The sequence below is a fragment of the Notolepis coatsorum genome (assembly GCF_963971535.1).
Source record: "Notolepis coatsorum genome assembly, chromosome: 4".
Classification (NCBI taxonomy): Eukaryota; Metazoa; Chordata; class Actinopteri; order Aulopiformes; family Paralepididae; genus Notolepis; species Notolepis coatsorum.
In genome coordinates, this window is record NC_140168.1 from 81,423,041 (window position 1) to 81,445,877 (window position 22,837).

The window sequence follows — 22,837 nt, forward strand, 5'->3', positions numbered from 1 at the left end:
GCGTCTCATGTTACAAACTTGATCTCGTGAGCAGAGCGCATCTCATTTACATTTAAAGGTTCATTGTTTGTAAACATTAGAACGGACACGTGAGACGTGACACACACACACACACAGTTTCACTTTCGTTTCAACTCACCACGCCCGCATCCAATAGGGGCCAGCTGCAGCCCCGGAGATTGTTCCAGATTGGGCAACTTTCGCCCGCTCCCACGACATTTCTCCCTCCAGCTGGAGGCTACTCATATCATATTAATGGCGACGCATGCAGTGGATTTTGTTGGCCGCCAGATGGCGCCCAGGCCTTAATTTATGACGGCCAAACATTAAATCTACCAGCCTGTGGCGGTGGGCGTGTGACTATTTTGTACCCTGGTCTCCCCTACTCTGTCTCCCTCTCAGTCTTCCTACTGTCTCAATAAAGACCCTTCTCTCCTGTGTCTCCCCTACTCTGTCTCCCTCTCAGCCTTCCTACTGTCTCAATAAAGAACCTTCTCTCCTGTGTCTCCCCTACTCTGTCTCCCTCTCAGCCTTCCTACTGTCTCAATAAAGAACCTTCTCTCCTGTGTCTCCCTTACTCTGTCTCCCTCCCAGCCTTCCTACTGTCTCAATAAAGACCCTTCTCTCCTGTGTCTCCCCTACTCTGTCTCCCTCTCAGCCTTCCTACTGTCTCAATAAAGAACCTTCTCTCCTGTGTCTCCCCTACTCTGTCTCCCTGTCAGCCTTCCTACTGTCTCAATAAAGAACCTTCTCTCCTGTGTCTCCCCTACTCTGTCTCCCTCTCAGCCTTCCTACTGTCTCAATAAAGAACCTTCTCTCCTGTGTCTCCCACTCTGTCTCCCTCTCATCCTTCCTACTGTCTCAGTGAAGAAACAAACAAAGAATTACTTGTAAATACTATTTACTACCGATCCTGTTCAAGGATGTGTGTGTGATAATAACATTACATATTTGGTTACTAGAATGAAACACAGGACAAAGAGGCATTCAGGCCTGCTGGCTTTTCTCACATTATCATCCTACTGTATGCACTGGTGGACTGTGTTATGACAACAACATCAACACAGCAGTCTTTATTTGGATTGCGTTTGAGGTGCCACATATTTCAAGGATCTTGTTGGACAATGCCAGTAAGGAGGCTTTTTCAACAGACAATGTCATACCACAATCACAGACTGAGCCTTTAAAGTAGTCTGTTCTCTGTGTCTTTCAGGACTCCATAGTGGGGGCCACTTTGAGGGGGTCCACCCCCACCTCTGACTTCCTGTTTACCCGGACCCTGGAAAGCACTTCCTGTCTCTTCTGATTGGATGTTTAATCTCATCCATCTTGGTACATCCTAATACGTGAGTACCTATGAGAGCATGTATCATTAATGCAATGTATATCTTTAGTACCTATGAGAGCATGTCTCATTAATGCAATGTATATCTTTAGTACCTATGAGAGCATGTATCATTAATTGCAATGTATATCTTTAGTACCTATGAGAGCATGTATCATTAATGCAATGTATATCTTTAGTACCTATGAGAGCATGTCTCATTAATGCAATGTATATCTTTAGTACCTATGAGAGCATGTATCATTAATTGCAATGTATATCTTTAGTACCTATGAGAGCATGTATCATTAATTGCAATGTATATCTTTAGTACCTATGAGAGCATGTCTCATTAAACAGTGCAATGTATATCTTTAGTACCTATGAGAGCATGTCTCATTAAACAGTGCAATGTATATCTTTAGTACCTATGAGAGCATGTCTCATTAAACAGTGCAATGTATATCTTTAGTACCTATGAGAGCATGTCTCATTAAACAGTGCAATGTATATCTTTAGTACCTATGAGAGCATGTCTCATTAATGCAATGTATATCTTTAGTACCTATGAGAGCATGTCTCATTAAACAGTGCAAGGTATGTCTTTAGTACCTATGAGAACATGTCTCATTAAACAGTGCAAGGTATGTCTTTAGTACCTATGAGAACATGTATCATTAAACAGTGCAATGTATAGCTTTAGTACCAATGAGAATGTGTCTCATTAAACAGTAAAGTATATAGGTTTAGTCCTTTAAAATAATTTATAAAAACCGACTTGCTTAATATTGTCAGTCAGAACCTTTGGTTGTTTGAAACACATGCATTTGAGTGTATACTGTTATCTGTGGATAAGAGAAACTGCAACACAGCAGAAATGTGGAAGTGAAAGTAAGCTGTGTTTTCTCTGTCAGCCTTGTCAGCAGTGAGTTATAAATAGCACTTTTCAAAAACCCAGAAAGTCGCTTTACACTGAGGGGCGGGACTAGTGATACAAACGACAAATAAGCATAACACAAGCACACAAAGATGGATGGGGGGAGGGGCTAAGAGACGGCAGTGGAGAAGAGATGGATCTTGAGGCTGGACTGAAAAACTGAGGGACTCTTGAGTCTCTAATAATAATAGTAATGAATTACATTTATATAGCGCTTTACAATGTAGGGTGGAAATTGCCTCCTTCACCACCACTGGTAGCACCCAACCTTAGGCTATGCAAGCTCAATGGCTGCCATACACTGGCACCAGGCACACATCACACTACACAATGGCTGAACGGCTCAGGAGACATGGATTGATATCAGCCAATTAAGGGGAAGGGGTGATTAGGTGGACTTGATGTCGGAGACCTGATTGGGAATTTGACCAGGAACGACATGAGTCCGGAGCGCTACTCATGTAGCCACACTGCCGGACAGGCCATAATGTCTTGGGGAAGGTAGTTCCAGAACCTGGGAGCTGCCCAGGAGAAGAGCTCTGTCCCTTAAAGTGTGAATGTTGGACTTGGGGGGGGGGGGGTGGAGAAACTGGGGGGACAGAGAGACAGACATGATGTAGTACAGCTCAGCAACCAGCTCTGCAGTGTGCTCGACTGTTCCACGTTATCTAACCAGCATCTCTGTGTATTCTAGGGCTGACCTCGACTAGTGGAATAGTCGACTAATCGATCGAAAGGAGCCATAGTCGACTGCCAACCTTAGTTAAAACATTTTATAAAATAAAGTATAATATATACGTATATATATATATATTTTATCATTCTTTCCAAAAGCAAAGAGGCCAAGAAGCGTGGCTAATGCTAATGGCACGCATACCAGCGAGGCTAACTGCCTAAGAAAACAGGGCACAGAGGCACTGAAAGAGGATTTCACCTGTATAATGAACACACTACTAGACAAATATCAAGATGTATCCATCAGTGGACCAATTGCATGCTTTCGCAGAGGACAAGAAACCTTCAGACAACTCCTTCAGACATTAAGCACCCCCGACAGCCCAAATGGAATGATCCAAAAAAATATATATTTATACTTATTTTATTATAATTATAATTTGTTTGCATTCGCGGGGGGTAGTCAACTACCAGTCGACTATACAAATCCTAAGTCGGGGACAGGCCTAGTGTATTCTAAGCAAGCCTCTCTTCAATTCAAACAAGAGAAAATATCCAATAGCGTTTTCTCACGCACACGCCACAAAAAAATGACATCTTCACACTGAACACAATACTCTATTATTATTTTTTTATTTTTTTATTATTATTATCTTTTTCCCCCTCCTTTTTTTCGATTTTTCTCCCATCCCACTGTTAGTCGTTATGCCAATTCCCAACCCCCTTCCTGGTTGTTGCGCACTCCCCCCTACTGTTGGTCCGGGAGGCCGGAGACTGTCACATGCTTTCCTCCGACGCATGTGCAGCCAGCCGGCAGCCAGCCTGGCCGCGCAGATTCTCACCGGGAGAGTGTAACGTGTGGAAGGTCACACTACCTTTCTCCAGATCCTACCCTCGCTGTGCAGGTGCCCCGATCGAACTGTAGGGGTCGCTGTCCACAACGCCCAGGACCCACCCACGGCTTCCCTCCCCCTAACTCAGCCAAACGAGTTAGTATAGCGATCAGCCCAAGCCAAGGCAATGCTGACTCTCCGGGAGTCGAGACCGCAGCCTCTTGCATTGGTGACGAGCACAATCTCCGCTACGCCACCTGACCGCCAATACTAGATTTTTTGTTTAGAAATATACGTTTTTTTTTACGTTTTTAGGAATTTTTTTTTTTTTTTTACTTTCGACCGTTCGCAGTCCCCGTCGTGGATTAAAAGTGCTTATTCAGTAATTATGGTCCCCGGGCCCTTTTTAGAATGAGGACATCTTGATTTGACTGTGTTCCCTTGGGGCCAAAACAGCTGTTCTTCTCTGGTTTTATCCTGCTACATTGTGACGTTATTGAGTTTGGTAGCTCTCTCAGCCTCTCTCAGGACAGTCCCCCACGTACACGCCGAAATACTCCACTGATTACATGCACACACATCCCCCTGTATCTCCCCCCCATCCCTCTCTCTCTCTGCTTAACCTTGACTACCAGACTAATAAGAATGATAGTGATTGCATTCTCCTGAGTCAGCAGACTGGTATATATATATATATATATATATATATATATATATATATATATATATATATGGCAGCAGAGATGAGCAGGTCTAATGGACACGGGTCAAGTCCACACAATCTACACACCGCTTTTACAATCTGTCTTTTTAACCATGTACAGTATATTGGAGGTATATTCACGTACATTACTTGAATATTATACATACATTTTGTGACGTGAGTCGTCGTCGTCGTCCCCCCCCCCCCCCATTAGTTGTCATGTGCAATTAAGGACAGTGCGGGTTCGACTCCCACTCCACTCCACACTACATATACCACATGTAACACAACATACTCTCGAATAAGGCAGGGGATTATTTATTTATAAAGGAAGAGACGGGGATTTAAGTCTAGAGACGGAGAATTCTGCATTCACAGCTAAGCTAGATGGTGCTCTCTCTCTCTCTCTCTCTCTCTCTCTCTCTCTCTCTCTCTCTCTCTCTCTCTCTCTCTATCTCTCTCTCTCTCTTTCTCTCTCTCTATCTCTTACACACAAACGCTCACTGTTTCTTTCAAGGCCCAAGGAACTCTGTAACACAGTCTTAACCCATCTGTCTTCTCTGCATGTTTGTGTGTGTGTGTGCCCGTATGTGTGTGTGTATATGACAGAGTCACTCTTGGCTATCGATCCCTTTGTGACATCCCACCCCAGGACTTACTGACAGGAACAGGGTTCAGCTTAATGTCTCTCTATCACAGTAGCTTAATGTATCTTACCGCAGTAGCTTAATGTATCTTACCACAGTAGCTTAATGTATCTTACCGCAGTAGCTTAATGTCTCTCTATCACAGTAGCTTAATGTCTCTCTACCACAGTAGCTTAATGTCTCTCTATCACAGTAGCTTAATGTCTCTCTACCACAGTAGCTTAATGTCTCTCTACCACAGTAGCTTAATGTATCTTACCGCAGTAGCTTAATGTCTCTCTATCACAGTAGCTTAATGTCTCTCTACCACAGTAGCTTAATGTATCTCTATCACAGTAGCTTAATGTCTCTCTATCACAGTAGCTTAATGTCTCTCTACCACAGTAGCTTAATGTCTCTCTATCACAGTAGCTTAATGTCTCTCTACCACAGTAGCTTAATGTATCTTACCGCAGTAGCTTAATGTCTCTCTACCACAGTAGCTTAATGTCTCTCTACCACAGTAGCTTAATGTCTCTCTACTTAATGTTTCTCTAGATGGATAGATAGATGGATAGATGGATAGACTACCACATGTGCTCCTGATACTGATACTTTTAAAGTGCTTTTAAATTGTTTTATCTCAACTCAAGAATTTCAAGTTTTTTAAATATCCACTCTGAGATTCTATATTTTATGAGAAACCAAGTGAAAAGTGGTGGATGATCTTCATACTTTGAGATTTTTGGTCGGTGATCCGACATGACTTATTGTCCATCCTCCTTCCCAAAGGCTAGGAGCAGGAGCTAGAGACTAGCTCTTGGGTTTCCTTAACTTTAGCTCATTACAGACTGTGATGATATGCATCGTATTCCTTTTTCAAAGGGTCTTGTTATGGCCCATTTGAATGTCTGCAGTATCAGAAATAAGGTACATGAACTTACCTATCTGATTACATAAAACACCATTCATATTTTGGCCATATCGGAGACCCATCTGGATGCTACTGTTTTTGACACAGAGGTGGCCATTGATGAGTATAATATATTTAGAAGGGACAGGAATAAACATGGGGGTGGCATAGCATTATATATCAGAAATAACTTTCCGACAACACTGTGCTCTGAGTTCATGTCAGATAGTTTAGAATCTCTGTGGGTCAAAGTGCATCTTCCTCATCTAAAGCCGGTACTGATCGGCCGTTGCTATAGACCTCCCGGGTCTGATGTGCAATACCTGAATGACTTATGTGTGTTAATTGACAGAGTTACAGATGTGAATGGTGATATTCTTTTACTTGGGGATATGAACATAGACTGGTTTGCGAATCAATGTCCAATGAAACAAAAGATTGTATCATTAATCGATGCTTGTAAACTGTCTCAGATGATCTCTCAACCAACCAGAGTCTTCACTAACAGTGCTGGCCATACTTCTGCCACTTGCATAGACCATATTTACACAAATATCCCTGAATGCTGCATTGAACCAGTTTCTCGATCTGTGGGCTTTAGTGACCATAATATTATAGCTAAACTAAAATTCCTAAATGCAAGGTCAATATAATACATAAAAGGATGTTCAAGAAATTCATTCCTGACAGTTTTTTGCCAGATGCCTCCTTAAATATCTTTATGGAACGCTTCATGAAGGTTGTTGATAAGCATGCCCCTATGAAAAAGTGTACTGTAAAGGTTAGACCAGCTCCATGGCTGAATGAGACTCTAAAGAGCCTCATGAAGGAAAGAGATGAAGCCAAATCTACATTAGTAATGTCTGGATTAGTGGAGGACAGATTCATGTACTGTCAACTGAGAAACCAGGTTACAAAACTGAATAGATCAATGAAAAAAGAATATTACATCCAAAGAATAAATGCTGTAAAGCAAGATAGTAAAGAGCTCTGGAAAACCCTTAATGAAATAATGGGGAGAAGGACAACTGGTGGGGTTTCCTTTGTGGAATCAGTTTCTGACAACCATCTGATATAGCTAATTATTTTAATGATTTCTTCATAAATAAAGTCTATGCACTAAGGCAGAATATGGACAATACTGATTATGATTATCTAAAGCTCATTGTGGGACAGGTGGCGAAATCTTTAATTTTATGTCACCTGGATTATTGTGCATCAGTATGGTCCTCGGCATCCAAAGGTCAACTAAAGAAATTGCAAACTGCCCAGAACAGAGCTGCAAGGTTAGTCTTACATTGTTCCATGAGAACAAACACTATCACTATGCACCGTCAACTCTCATGGTTAACGGTAGAGAATAGGCTGGTTTTCAACACGGTAAAAATGTTGAGGAACACTGTATTTTTGTCTTATACAAACAACTTGTCAGATGCAGTCAGGTTCATTCTTATTTTACTAGGTCAGCCGATGATGGACAGATTATGTTACCACGTCCAAAATCGAATGCTTCAAAGAGGACGGTTGTTTATCGTGCCATCAATTGTTGGAATAACTGCCCACTGAACATAAGTAAATTGACTAGCAAAGTGTCTTTCAAATACCACCTGAGAATGCACTACTTAAATAGCCTATGTGAGCAAAATATTCTGATGTTTATAATGATGTCTACAATGTTTTACTGTTTTTAGATTATCATTGTTAATTAAGTGAATTGTGATTGTCATATGTATCTCATGTATTGTTATGTTTTGTGTTTTTGTTGTCTTTCTGTGTGGACCCCAGGAAGACTAGCTCGCCACTTAGGCAGGGGTTACACACAGTGTTTTTGTGCTCGTTTTTATACGTTTTTGAATACGTTTCATGTCCCTTTTACACAGAAATGCGTTTTTTGGCGTTTTTGGTGGATACGGCTGAAACACTAAATTGTGTTTGCGTTTTGGAGAACCCCTAAAAAACGCGCCGACAACAGCCGTGTAGTCTGCACGGAGCCGTTGTTGCGAAAACGCCCATGCGCAGTAGATACCATCTGCGTGCCCTTCCGGTGACAACAGTGTGTGGGTGTGTGTGTGTTTGGGACATAGCTCTGTGTCCCAAATAGCTGCAGCTACCATGTGTTGTCAAGTTATTGTTATAAGGACCCCAGTCCAAGCTACAACAGTCTGCATTCCCTTAACAATTGTTTGTATTGAGCCGTATTGTATTGTACCCATTATGCAATATGTTAAATAAAGTTTACATCCATTCATTCTGCTAGCATTACCGATTGCATGAGCACTGCCTAAAGCTGTAAAGGAATGTGAATCACTACCCACTTTCAAAAACACTCTCAAAAAACACCTACGTGAGACTGCAATTCGAAACTGGCCCCTACAAATGTCCTAACCTAGTTGTACAGTAAATGACCAAGTAAGGCTTTGTCAATATTCCAATGTACAGTGTAAAATGTGTGTGTGTCCCCTACCCAACCCCCCCCCCTCCAATGTACAGCCCTCACCCAACCCCACCCCACCCAACCAACCTCCTCCAATGTACAGTTTCTACGCCAAATGTATATACACTCCTTTTCTGGACACTTTTGTATCACAAACAGTACTGTATTTGCAAATCTGATATGTCATAAGTGTATAGATGTAGCAGTACTGTCTATCTGTATGTCATGTATGTCATATATGTTATGATGAATTGAAAATGGGGGACCCTGATGTAAACAAGACGAAAGTCTTTCTCTGGTCTGCATCCCCTTAACAATTGTATGTATTGAGCTGTACTGTACTGTACCCATTCTGCAATCTGTTAATAAACTTTTCAATCAATCAATCAATCAATCACTGCAGCTGGCTAACATGAGCTAGCGTTAGCTATCATACCCTGTTAGCTCAAGCTCCTCTTTCAACTTAACAAGCATTAAACAAAATGGCCCAGTCATCTATTCACCTTTGTTTAATACACACAGCGTTGTCTCTAATGTTATCTAACTACTGATAGTTCCCGATATCATCAGTTTGCTGCTGGCTAACTAGCGTGAGCTAATGTTAGCTTCTAGCCACAATGCTATATTGTTATAATGGCATATTCCATTGACGTTAGCATGCAGCTAACTGTAGCTACCGATCTTTTTTTAGACTAAACTATCCGCTCTTGGTGGTCACTTGTGTTGATGTTAGTTTTGTTTCATCAACAAATGACAGGCAGAACACACAGTGAATGTATCCGTTTTGTTTATTGCACTTTTATTAGACTTTGCTGAAAAAGAATTGCTGCATTGGGTAAAATAGACAAAGATGGTGGTGCCCATAGGAGCCCGGCTTTGTTGACATGTTCTTTGCAGGAAGTGTATTGGCAGCACATTCAAGTTCTGATTGGTTGAAATTGCCTTCATGTTCGCCACCTACTGCCACCTACTGCTTTGGCAGTGTACTACATCACTGTGCCCAGGTGACAAAAACGAAAGTGTGACTCAAGGCTGCCACGTTGCGGCGAAACTCATCTACAATGAAACGAAAATGAAACGAAAGGTGTAACCGCCGCCTTAGGTGGCAGCTAATGGGGATCATTTTAAACAATAAACAACAATAGATAGACAGACAGACAGACAGACAGACAGACAGACAGACAGCTTCAAGGTGACACTGAACCCTCCTGCTATTAGCATTCTACAGTACATACACAGACAGAGAGAGAGAGAGAGAGAGAGAGAGAGAGAGAAGAGAGAGAGAGAGAGAGAGAGAGAGAGAGAGAGAGAGAGAGAGAGAGAGAGAGAGGAGAGGGAGAGAGAGAGAGAGAGAGAGAGAGGAGAGAGAGAGAGAGAGAGAGAGAGAGAGAGAGAGAGAGAGAGAGAGAGAGAGAGAGAGAGAGAGAGGAGAGAGAGAGAGAGAGAGATATTCTGGGGTGGTAACCACAGAAACCAAGTTATGGGATGTCCTCACTCTAGGGTGGTAGGTAGGGGTGACCTTTACACATGCACTACAGTCAAACCGACATATAGATAGATGTTTACAGTATATATCTAATATTGCTACTTTAGCAGAAACATAGAGCCCTGTTGTGTCTCTGTTGGTCAAATAGACTGTATATATATATGTCTATTTTAAAGTTAGTTGGTCTTTCTGACTATGTATTAAACTGGTTCAGAATGTATATCAAAGGGAGAAAATATGATCTCAGGCTTGGAGATCATTCTTCTGAGAAACATGACACCTACTTTGGAGCAACACGGAGCCGTGGTCCATTATTATTCTCACTATACCGGTTAGGGGTGTGGACATTTCTCGATTCTAAGATGCATCGCGACGTGGACGATTCTGCATCGATGCAGTAACAGAACATAATCGATTATTAAAATTTAAAAAAATTGACTCTCTTGCTAGCTTTTATGTTCTTTTACAATGTAGCGCTTTGGGATTTGCAACTATAAAGCGCCCTACAAATCAAATATATTATTATTATTGTATTGTTAAAGCTAGTGCTCTGGTAATGCATCCACTCAACTCATAGAAAATACAGCATCAGGCTATTCTAAAAGTATTGATACTAATACTAATAAAAAGAGTATTGAACCATTTTTAACAGCTGGGTATCGAGATACCTTTCTAGTATCTGTATCATGCAACACTAGTAAAGACATTTATTTTGACATTCTGATTTAAGAACTTTCTAAATAAAAGTTAATTTATCTGACTGCTTGTATTAATTGATGATTGTAAAATTGAGGATGTAATATATTATTGAGCTGCATCGAGATGCATCGTAGAATCAAATCGAATCGTGGACAGCTGAATCGTAATCGAATCGTGAGGCCAGTGAAGATTCACAGCTCTAATACCTGTACATGCGGCCACTTGGAGACATCATTGGAAAACACAATGTATGACAGATGACACACAATTGTACATCTCTGCTGAACCAAATTATCCCACAGCTATTAACTCCGTTTCTGCCTGTCTCTTAGCAATAAACAAATTGATGACCAACAACTTCCTAAAATGAAATGAGGACAAAACTGAAATCATACTTACTTACTGACTTGCCTACTACCCCTTCTGGGGCATAGGCCATCAACAAGCGATCTCCAGGCATCTCTGTCTTGAGCTGTTCTCTCCTGATCCTACTAGTCGGCCCTATAACCAAAAAAAGATAAATGTTACAGAGCAATATGGGGCAACTTACTCCTTACAAGTCTTGTTGTTATAATAGACTTGGACCTAAGCCTTGAATCACACATCAACAAGGTGACAAAAAGGTTCCCGCACCACTGCTAGATATACGATAATTATCGTATTTGTACGATAAAAGTAGCTTGGTCGTTACAGGCACAGAAACGGCCCATTGAGAAGGACTGAAACGGAGAGCTATAGAGGCTGCTAAAATGCATAATATGAGTGTTTATTTTTTCTGTGAAAAAAATGTAAAGACATGTTTATGGGACCGCAAAGACCTAACCTTTTACAGGACTAAATGATGTCCACTTGAAGACACCTGTCACAGCTGTAGAATTGGATGTGGGGGGCGCAAGGGTGGCGCACCACATCTTCTCCCACCTATCTCCCATTCTTCCTCTCTCTCTCTCTCTTTACCGGACTGCCCGGTAGCAAAAAAAACAATACAAATCTACAAAAACATATATATAAAAAAATAAATAAAATAATTGCATGTGGAAAATTATCAGGTGTGCCATTATGGTTTAAAAACACAGTCGTCTCAGTGGTCAAAGGCTTGAGGGGGCACTACTGTCAGACAGCGATAACACAGACGGTTGAAGGAGGTGTGCAGACATGCCTGAATTTCCCCAAGGGGATCAATAAAGGAATATCTTCTATCTATCAGAGGAGCATGTTGCTCCATTCATGGCAGGAATTAATTGTCGGCTGATACATTCTGTAACCTGGACAGCATAACTTACAGACCTCTCCCGCTATGGCAGTGTAGGCATATCTCTGACCGCCCCGAAAGGTCTCAAACTCTCTCTCAGAAACGGGAAGGGAATAACTGAATAACTGAGAGAGAGACTCTGGTAAATACTGCAGAATGGTCATGTTGGACCTCCAAAAAGCATTTGACACCGTTAACCATGACGTTCTACTGTGTAAAGGCCCTGGGCTTCAATCAACAGCACCTCCCTCAGCTGAGTTATGTCCTACCTGGAGGGTAGGGAACAGGTTGTGGACATTAATGGTACGCTGTCCCGTCCCCTCCCCCTTAACACTTTGGATGCCAGCCGTTTTAGCCATCCTTGTACTCAGTGTGCCACGGCTGTAAAGGATAGGGATTTTCACTGTGAGTCGCGGTGTTTGCGGGGCTATATCTATATTCTATATTATAGCTATGGAGACGATACTATGGCTCATTTGACAGTAACTATCACTCGTTCAACATGTGAAAAAGAATAAATGTTTTCATGTATGGGTTCGCGTGTTATACCGTGGTGAATATTGTATAATTTCAGAGTGATCCTGGCTAATTCCTGGTAACTGTGCTATGGAGCGATATGTGAATTTCACTAAAAGCGTTGTCGTTTCTCGTCTGGACACGCTACTATTTCTAAATCAAATGTATATAATAGGTATTATGTTTCATCATGAATGCATGAAACGGGGGGGGGGGGTCGTTTTTTGATGCTTTGATCGCCAGTAACTGCATTCGTTTTGAACACCACACACGCTGATCAGCTGGATCGATTTGAAATCATTGTAGGATCAAGGTGGAATTGACGTCAGATAGTCCTTACATTTGATCGGGGTTATTCCAAAAAGAATATTCCAATTGTCTGATTGCGATTTCCAGTATTGATGTCCATCTGGTCCCGGACATAATTTGGCACAATTTATGGATTGAGTGTGCTAGATGCGTTTTGAAGTGTTCGGATGAAGCGATTCACTTGGCTTGGTCTAAATTCTCTGCCCGGACCATATACAATGTAACACACAGTGTGAAATAATAATAACTTTATTTGTATAGCACTTTTCATACAGAGGTTGCAGTTCAAAGTAAGGTTTCAAAGGGTGGGCGATACTGCCACCTAGCAGGATGCGGCCGGCACTTTGGGGATCTCAGAGTGATTTCCTATGGTAACACAGCGGTCCGTGAACCTGTAATGAATAAAAAAATCGAATAAAAGATGAAAACCCGAGAAATCTCGGGTCTGGCACTCAACCGCTGGCGAGTTAACCCGAGAAATCTCGGGTCTGGCCACCAATGTGTTACCTGTGGGGTCCCACAGGGAAGTATTTTAGGGCCCCTCTTCTTTTAAATTTATATCAATGATATGCAATCTGCCTGTGACGACACTCCTGTCTCTCACAAGGACATGGTTGAGGTGGAAAGGAAGTTGAGCAGTGAGCTACACAGTGTCGGTATATGGCTCTTAGATAACAAACTATCACATCATCTGGGTAAAACAGAGTCCATTTTATTTGCATTTAAAAATAATAGCTGCAAAACGGTTCCCTGTATTGGTTTTAATTATTGGAACCCCTGTAGGGTCATTGTTATTTGGTGTTGTCTCTAGTGTTTTTGTTTTATATATTGTATCTTGTTTTATGTTTCCCGTGCACAAACACGCTCACAGATATACACACTTACATTCACTTCACATGTCTTATTTTCTTTTTTTTCTACTTTTTTCTCCCCATTTTCTATTTTTTCTCCCATCCCAATTTCGTATTATCCAATTCTACCCTCCCCTGTCTCGAACGTTGTTAGACTATGCCTCCCACAAGCCGGCTGCAATGTGGATGAAGCCTTGCATCACGTGTCCCCTCCGGTACACGAGGAGGCAGTCGTCGCATCTTTTCACCTGCACAGCGCAATCTCTCAGTGGCAAGGAGTAACGCGTGGGAGGCTCACGCTGCCCCCGATACTTCCTGATTCTGCTGTACAGGCGCACCAACCGACCTGTAGGAGTCGCTGTCCACAACGTCCGATCCCCACCCACCGGCTTTCCCACCCCCTAATACTGCCAATTGTATTAGTATGAACGACCAGCCAAGCCGGAAGCAACGGCGAGAGCTGGGCTCGAACCCAGCATCTCCTGCGTTAGTGGCAAGCGCCTTGCCCACTGCGCCACTTAGCCGCCCCACATGTCTTATTTTCAAGGACCACAATGGAAACCAGCTCTAGGGCTTTATTGTGTTTTTTTCCTTTTGATCAATATTCTTTGTATTGTATTGCGCAATCCTTGTTTTATTGCTTCAAGACATCAATCAATCAATATTTAAAACTATTCCTGGCATCTATCTTGGCCACTAGTATCCGATAACTAGGTAAAGAGTCTGTCTGTCTGTCTGCCTAAACTCTACCTGAACTCTATCTGGGGTGGAGGCTTTGAGATTAAGGGAAAATACCGAGGGAGGAAGGAGAGATAAGTGGAATTCAATTGTGATTTGGGAAAGTAGATTGGAATAGGAGATTTCAAATGATCTCCCTTCTATTTAGTCAACATTATAATTTACTGCATTTTGAGCAGCACGGCTCTAGTCTAGACTATTCAGGACCTTCACCCTGGGCTCTAGACTATTCAGGACCTTCATCCTGGGCTCTAGACTATTCAGGACCTTCATCCGGGGCTCTAGACTATTCAGGACCTTCATCCTGGGCTCTAGACTATTCAGGACCTTCATCCTGGGCTCTAGACTATTCAGGACCTTCATTCGGGGCTCTAGACTATTCAGGACCTTCATCCTGGGCTCTAGACTATTCAGGACCTTCATCCTGGGCTCTAGACTATTCAGGACCTTCATCCGGGGCTCTAAGACTATTCAGAACCTTCATCCGGGGCTCTAAGACTATTCAGGACCTTCATCCGGGGCTCTAAGACTATTCAGGACCTTCATCCGGGGCTCTAAGACTATTCAGGACCTTCATCCGGGGCTCTAGACTATTCGGGACCTTCATCCGGGGCTCGAGACTATTCAGGACCTTCATCCGGGGCTCTAGACTATTCAGGACCTTCATCCGGGGCTCTAGACTATTCAGGACCTTCATCCGGGGCTCTAGACTATTCAGGACCTTCATCCGGGGCTCTAAGACTATTCGGGACCTTCATCCGGGGCTCGAGACTATTCAGGACCTTCATCCGGGGCTCTAGACTATTCAGGACCTTCATCCGGGGCTCGAGACTATTCAGGACCTTCATCCGGGGCTCTAGACTATTCAGGACCTTCATCCAGGGCTCTAGACTATTCAGGACCTTCATCCGGGGCTCTAGACTATTCAGGACCTTCATCCGGGGCTCTAGACTATTCAGGACCTTCATCCGGGGCTCTAGACTATTCAGGACCTTCATCCTGGGCTCGAGACTATTCATGACCTTCATCCGGGGCTCTAAGACTATTCGGGACCTTCATCCGGGGCTCTAAGACTATTCAGGACCTTCATCCGGGGCTCTAGACTATTCAGGACCTTCATCCGGGGCTCTAAGACTATTCGGGACCTTCATCCGGGGCTCGAGACTATTCAGGACCTTCATCCGGGGCTCTAGACTATTCAGGACCTTCATCCGGGGCTCTAGACTATTCAGGACCTTCATCCGGGGCTCGAGACTATTCAGGACCTTCATCCGGGGCTCTAGACTATTCAGGACCTTCATCCGGGGCTCTAGACTATTCAGGACCTTCATCCTGGGCTCGAGACTATTCATGACCTTCATCCGGGGCTCTAAGACTATTCGGGACCTTCATCCGGGGCTCTAAGACTATTCAGGACCTTCATCCGGGGCTCTAGACTATTCAGGACCTTCATCCGGGGCTCTAAGACTATTCGGGACCTTCATCCGGGGCTCGAGACTATTCAGGACCTTCATCCGGGGCTCTAGACTATTCAGGACCTTCATCCGGGGCTCTAGACTATTCAGGACCTTCATCCGGGGCTCGAGACTATTCAGGACCTTCATCCGGGGCTCTAGACTATTCAGGACCTTCATCCGGGGCTCTAGACTATTCAGGACCTTCATCCAGGGCTCTAGACTATTCATGACCTTCATCCGGGGCTCTAAGACTATTCAGGACCTTCATCCAGGGCTCTAGACTATTCAGGACCTTCATCCTGGGCTCTAGACTATTCAGGACCTTCATCCGGGGCTCTAGACTATTCAGGACCTTCATCCGGGGCTCGAGACTATTCAGGACCTTCATCCGGGGCTCTAGACTATTCAGGACCTTCATCCGGGGCTCTAGACTATTCAGGACCTTCATCCAGGGCTCTAGACTATTCATGACCTTCATCCGGGGCTCTAAGACTATTCAGGACCTTCATCCAGGGCTCTAGACTATTCAGGACCTTCATCCTGGGCTCTAGACTATTCAGGACCTTCATCCGGGGCTCTAGACTATTCAGGACCTTCATCCGGGGCTCTAAGACTATTCGGGACCTTCATCCGGGGCTCGAGACTATTCAGGACCTTCATCCGGGGCTCTAGACTATTCAGGACCTTCATCCGGGGCTCTAGACTATTCAGGACCTTCATCCGGGGCTCGAGACTATTCAGGACCTTCATCCGGGGCTCTAGACTATTCAGGACCTTCATCCAGGGCTCTAGACTATTCAGGACCTTCATCCGGGGCTCTAGACTATTCAGGACCTTCATCCGGGGCTCTAGACTATTCAGGACCTTCATCCGGGGCTCTAGACTATTCAGGACCTTCATCCTGGGCTCGAGACTATTCATGACCTTCATCCGGGGCTCTAAGACTATTCGGGACCTTCATCCGGGGCTCTAAGACTATTCAGGACCTTCATCCGGGGCTCTAGACTATTCAGGACCTTCATCCGGGGCTCTAAGACTATTCGGGACCTTCATCCGGGGCTCGAGACTATTCAGGACCTTCATCCGGGGCTCTAGACTATTCAGGACCTTCATCCGGGGCTCTAGACTATTCAGGACCTTCATCCGGGGCTCGAGACTATTCAGGACCTTCATCCGGGGCTCTAGACTATTCAGGACCTTCATCCGGGGCTCTAGACTATTCAGGACCTTCATCCAGGGCTCTAGACTATTCATGACCTTCATCCGGGGCTCTAAGACTATTCAGGACCTTCATCCAGGGCTCTAGACTATTCAGGACCTTCATCCGGGGCTCTAAGACTATTCATGACCTTCATCCGGGGCTCTAAGACTATTCGGGACCTTCATCCAGGGCTCTAGACTATTCAGGACCTTCATCCGGGGCTCTAGACTATTCATGACCTTCATCCGGGGCTCTAAGACTATTCAGGACCTTCATCCAGGGCTCTAGACTATTCAGGACCTTCATCCGGGGCTCTAAGACTATTCATGACCTTCATCCGGGGCTCTAAGACTATTCAGGACCTTCATCCGGGGCTCTAGACTATTCAGGACCTTCATCCGGGGCTCTAAGACTATTCATGACTTTCATCCGGGGCTCTAAGACTATTCAGGACCTTCATCCGGGGCTCTAAGACTATTCAGGACCGCCATCCAGGGCTCTAGACTATTCAGGACCTTCATCCTGGGCTCTAGACTATTCAGGACCTTCATCCTGGGCTCTAGACTATTCAGGACCTTCATCCAGGGCTCTAGACTATTCAGGACCTTCATCCTGGGCTCTAGACTATTCAGGACCTTCATCCTGGGCTCTAGACTATTCAGGACCTTCATCCAGGGCTCTAGACTATTCAGGACCTTCACCCTGGGCTCTAGACTATTCAGGACCTTCATCCAGGGCTCTAGACTATTCAGGACCTTCATCCGGGGCTCTAAGACTATTCATGACCTTCATCCGGGGCTCTAAGACTATTCAGGACCTTCATCCGGGGCTCTAAGACTATTCGGGACCTTCATCCGGGGCTCTAAGACTATTCAGGACCTTCATCCGGTGCTCTAAGACTATTCAGGACCTTCATCCGGGGCTCTAAGACTATTCAGGACCTTCATCCGGGGCTCTAGACTATTCATGACCTTCATCCGGGGCTCTAAGACTATTCAGGACCTTCATCCGGGGCTCTAAGACTATTCGGGACCTTCATCCAGGGGCTCTAGACTATTCGGGACCTTCATCCGGGGCTCTAGACTATTCAGGACCTTCATCCGGGGCTCTAGACTATTCAGGACCTTCATCCTGGGCTCTAGACTATTCAGGACCTTCATCCGGGGCTCTAAGACTATTCAGGACCTTCATCCGGGGCTCTAAGACTATTCAGGACCTTCATCCTGGGCTCTAGACTATTCAGGACCTTCATCCGGGGCTCTAGACTATTCAGGACCTTCATCCTGGGCTCTAGACTATTCAGGACCTTCATCCCGGGCTCTAGACTGTGAGTACAATGGTTTCATAAACCTTCTTTGGGGGGGAAGTGCGTGTTCATATTTTACTTGGTGGCATTAGTGCGAGTGGGGGAGATAATAATGGCGTAATATGCAACAAACGACCTTTCTGGTGGACTGGACTGTTCTTTCTGTCTCTTTCTTCTTTATATTTGTCTATCTCTATCTATCTCTCTCTGTTTCTCTTTCTCTCTATATATATACAGTATCTCTCTGTCTCTTTTATCTTTCTCTCTCTCTATCTCTCTCTCGCTCTCTCCCATCTTTCTCTGTTCTGTCTCTCGTCTCTCTCGTCTATCTCTCACTCACTCCCTCTATATCTCCTTCAATGTCCATCTTTCTTTGTGTCATCTCTTTTTAAGTGAGACTGTGAGACTGTATTCGAACATCCCCTTTCATCCAAGCCCATCCCGCCCCCCCACTGCGCGCGCACACACACACACACACACACACACACACACACACACACACACACACACACACACACACACACACACATTCAAACAGTAGTCCTTGGCAAAGGGCTGGTGGGTAGCGGAGCTGTTTGAAGCATTGGTAAGACCTCCCACTGTCACGTCAAATGAGATGACACTCGCACTGTCCTCCCAGGCCTCGCTGTCCACATAAACACATTCACACATGCACACACACACACACACACACACACAGTTCCATTCATTCTCACACACACACGCATGCACACACACACACAGTTCCATTCATTCTCACACACACACACACACGCACGCACGCACGCACACACACACACACACACACACACACACAGTTTCATTCATTCATACACACACACACATACACACACACACACACATACCGTTTCATACAGTAGAGTTGTGTATCGTTTGAACTAAAACAATGCCCCCCCCCCCCCCCCCCCACACACACACACACACACACACACACACACACACACACACACACACACTGGATGCTGCTGATCACATACATACAGACCCACATATGGTTGCATAGAGCTGCTTGGAGCCTGAGCTCTGTAATGTAATGTTTTACTAGATGGTTAGCTCTGTAATGTAATGTTTTACTAGATGGTTAGCTCTGTAATGTAATGTTTTACTAGATGGTTAGCTCTGTAATGTAATGTTTTACTAGATGGTTAGCTCTGTAATGTAATGTTTTACTAGAGATGGTTAGCTCTGTAATGTAATGTTTTACTAGATGGTTAGCTCTGTAATGTAATGTTTTCTAGTTGTCGTTCCTTGGTCTTGAGATGATTAGCTGTGGACTCTAGAAGACCAAGGATTGTACATACAAATAATGTTTGACTTCGAGCTGATTGGTCCAAATCAAATCAATAGAGAGTAAAAATAAAGAGTTCCCATGTTTGTAGTGGGCGGAGATGGAGCAACAGATACATGCAGTGAGCACATGCACACATGGCGACAGCAGAACCACAGTATACAAGAAAATTGTGAAATAGAGCAGTAGATGGAACCACTGCAAGCGCATGGACACAGGGTGAGATACGAGACAACAGCCCAGGCAGGAGGAGCCACTCAGAAGGTTCAGCACTGCAGGCCAGACAGAAGGCGGGACAAAGCCGTTCCACGGGACTGGCCGAGACAGAGACAGAGGCCAAAAGGTTCTCCCATGTCTGCAGAAAAGCAGACATGGGAGAAAATAGACATCCTAACTAAACTAGACAGATTAATCTAAAGGTCAGTCCCCGACCAGGTGAGATCAGGGTAGGTTGAAGGAGAGAGAGAAAAGATGGGTCTTAGGTCGCTTTCACACAGGGGCTGTTTGGTCCGGACTTTCGGACCAGAATTCGATAGTCCGGTTTTTCGGGTCTGTGTGAATGCGCGTCGAACTCGGTTCGCGGACCAAACAGTCGAACTCTGGTCCGCCTGAAAACGTAGGTCTCGGTTCGGCTTCATCGAACCAAACGCGAACCAAATATAGGAAGTGATTATTATTACCACTGCTCGCAGCACTCACTGCAAAACAAGCACACTGCATCTAATCTCTCTATCTATCTATCTATATATCTGTGCATCTTGGGAAGAAGGAAGAAAAAACGCGGCTGTGGTGGTCTACAAGTTGTTTAGCGAGAGGATGGTGGTAATGTGCTTCAATAGAACAATGGATCAATGCCATGTCAAAACTCGGCTCCGCTGATCTGGAGGACTCGCAGTCCACACAGACACACACACACACGCGCGCGCGCGCGCACACACGGGATCGCAGCCACACACACATTTCCACTGTCCAATAGACAAGCGCCCTTTTCGAGCGCGTGACATTGTTCAGAAGGTCTCGGTCCGCCTGACAGATATCTGTGTGAAAGCAGGCGAACCAAATGAAGAATGCAACAATGTTGCAACTTCACCCCCAGAACCGCACCGAGTCCACCAAAACTATATGTGAAAGCGACCTAAAGCAGGGATTTAAAAGCTTCGACAGAGCAGGCGCCCTTGACGACGGCAGGTAATTTGTTCCACAGGTAGGGAGCACGGTAGACAAAGGCTCTGTGGCCGGCGGATTTCTTTTTAACCCTAGGAATCGATAGAAGCCCCGCATTTTGTGAGCGCAGAGCACGAGCGGGCGAGTATTGGGAGATGAGATCGGATAGATAGAGCGGTGCAAGCCCATTTAACATTTTGTAGGTGAGGAGTAGCACTTTAAAGTCAGATCTGGCTTGAATAGGAAGCCAGTGTAGGGCGGACAAAACTGCTGTGATGTGATCAAATTTTCTAGTTCTAGTTAGTATCCGTTTTGATGCTTGAATTAGGTAGGCCTGAAAAAAGTGCATAACAGTAGTCCAGACGTGATGAGACAAAAGCATGAATCAGGGTTTCAGCATCAGCCAGAGTTAAAATGGGGCGAATTTTTGCGATATTACGAAGATGGAAGAAGGCAATTTTGGTGAAATTTTTTATGTGCATTAAATGAGATTACCAAACTGGTCATACACAAAGAGGCATGCCTGTGAGTCACCACTAGGGGCAGAGTGGCTAACCGTGAGTGAGTGAGTGAGTGAGTGAGTGAGTGAGTGAGTGAGTGAGTGAGTGAGTGAGTGAGTGAGTGAGTGAGTGAGTGAGTGAGTGAGTGAGTAGACAGAAATTACTTTGTATCCTTCCTCTGCATGTTTCTTAGGGAGAATATTTTTTTATTTGATCAAGTCAATTCTTAAATCCCGAGATGGAGTGTGGAAATGTTCTCTAAACATCTCTAGTTTGCTTTGCACCATGGTTCTGCTGAACTACCATGGAAACCCAGTTCAGCAAATGATATCTTTTGACAACATTGGCAGGTGCTGATCACCTGACACCAGCGCCATCGAGCCTAATGTAATCGATGTAGAATTGAATCATATCAAATTGAAATAAAATCAGATCAGGACCTTGTGAATCTAAATCTAATCAGGCAACCAGCCCGGTTTCTCTCTTCTTCTTAAGGTTGAAGAACAATGGGGGGTACACTTCCCAGGAAGCTTTTAGACTGAGAAAAATTGTGCAGAAGCTCAGAAATATGGATAATATAATGTTACCATGATAATGGAGCTTCTGATGTGTGGAGCCCAGCTGGACATTCGGGAAGGGAGTAGATCTGGGCTTGGACAGTGTCTGCAAGCAGTTGGGACAATGACACTGAAAGATGTTGTGAATGTAGCCGGGTCAGAGGAAGTGGCTTCTTTATTGGGGCTGAGGACGGCCTGTCACAACAGGGTCTGTCTGGACGATTGGACTGAAGCGCGGAGCGTCGGGGAACAATACCTGTTGCAGGATTATTTCGGTGGAACGGAAGGTCCTGATGAAGGGGATCTTTTTTTTCATGAGCTGGATAAAAACTGACACAAATGGACTGACGGGACCTGTAACTGAGGGGTACAATTCCCTGACTGTATGGTATCATTAAACCACTACCGTCTTATGTACTTTAATTACTGGCCATACAGTACATGATATATATAATGATGAACACTTCCCACAATGAATCGGTTCCACACAAAGTTGTAATTAAGTATTTATTGCAGCAAAAGGTACATAATATACTTCTCTATTTTACTTTGAATGCGCTTATAAGGCAAAGGAATGTGCGTAGGCAAATCAATAATGAATGTCCATTCTCTGGTTACGCAGGAGGTAATCATACAACCTGAATCTTAGGGAATTATATCTATGGTACACTAGTAATATATAGCGGGAGATACTGGAAGGGTCCCCCCGGTTGTAAGCCAGCAAGGGTAGAGGTCTGTCGGTAATAGAGTCTGGGTCAACGATGATAAGGAGACTCCGAGTACGGGAGACGGTGCAATAAGATCTTGATCCACAGACGAATACAGCTGTTCTCCGTAGCCTGTAGCTCCACAGGGAAGAAAGCTAGCCTGCCTCAGGCTCTCTGAGGCGCAGACTCGACGTGGCTCCTCACAGGGTAACTCCCACACACGTGTGGGCGTCGGCGATTCTCCGCTCCATTAATTACAGGACCAAAAGCAAATATAATCCAGCCGTAAAGGGCTATGCAGTCGTCGGGTAGATAATCCAGTGTACATGTCCACACGGTC

At 44.4% G+C, this 22,837-nt stretch overlaps 1 protein-coding gene across 1 annotated transcript in view; it reads left to right on the top strand.

The window, feature by feature from the left end:
• LOC311226580 (semaphorin-6D-like) overlaps positions 1–22,837 on the top strand; it is a 350,344-nt gene that overhangs the window by 143,654 nt on the left and 183,853 nt on the right. Inside the window, exon 2 of the mRNA XM_084312000.1 lies at positions 1,214–1,346. The gene's annotated coding sequence lies outside the window, so the exon portion shown is untranslated. The remainder of the gene's footprint in view (positions 1–1,213; positions 1,347–22,837) is intronic.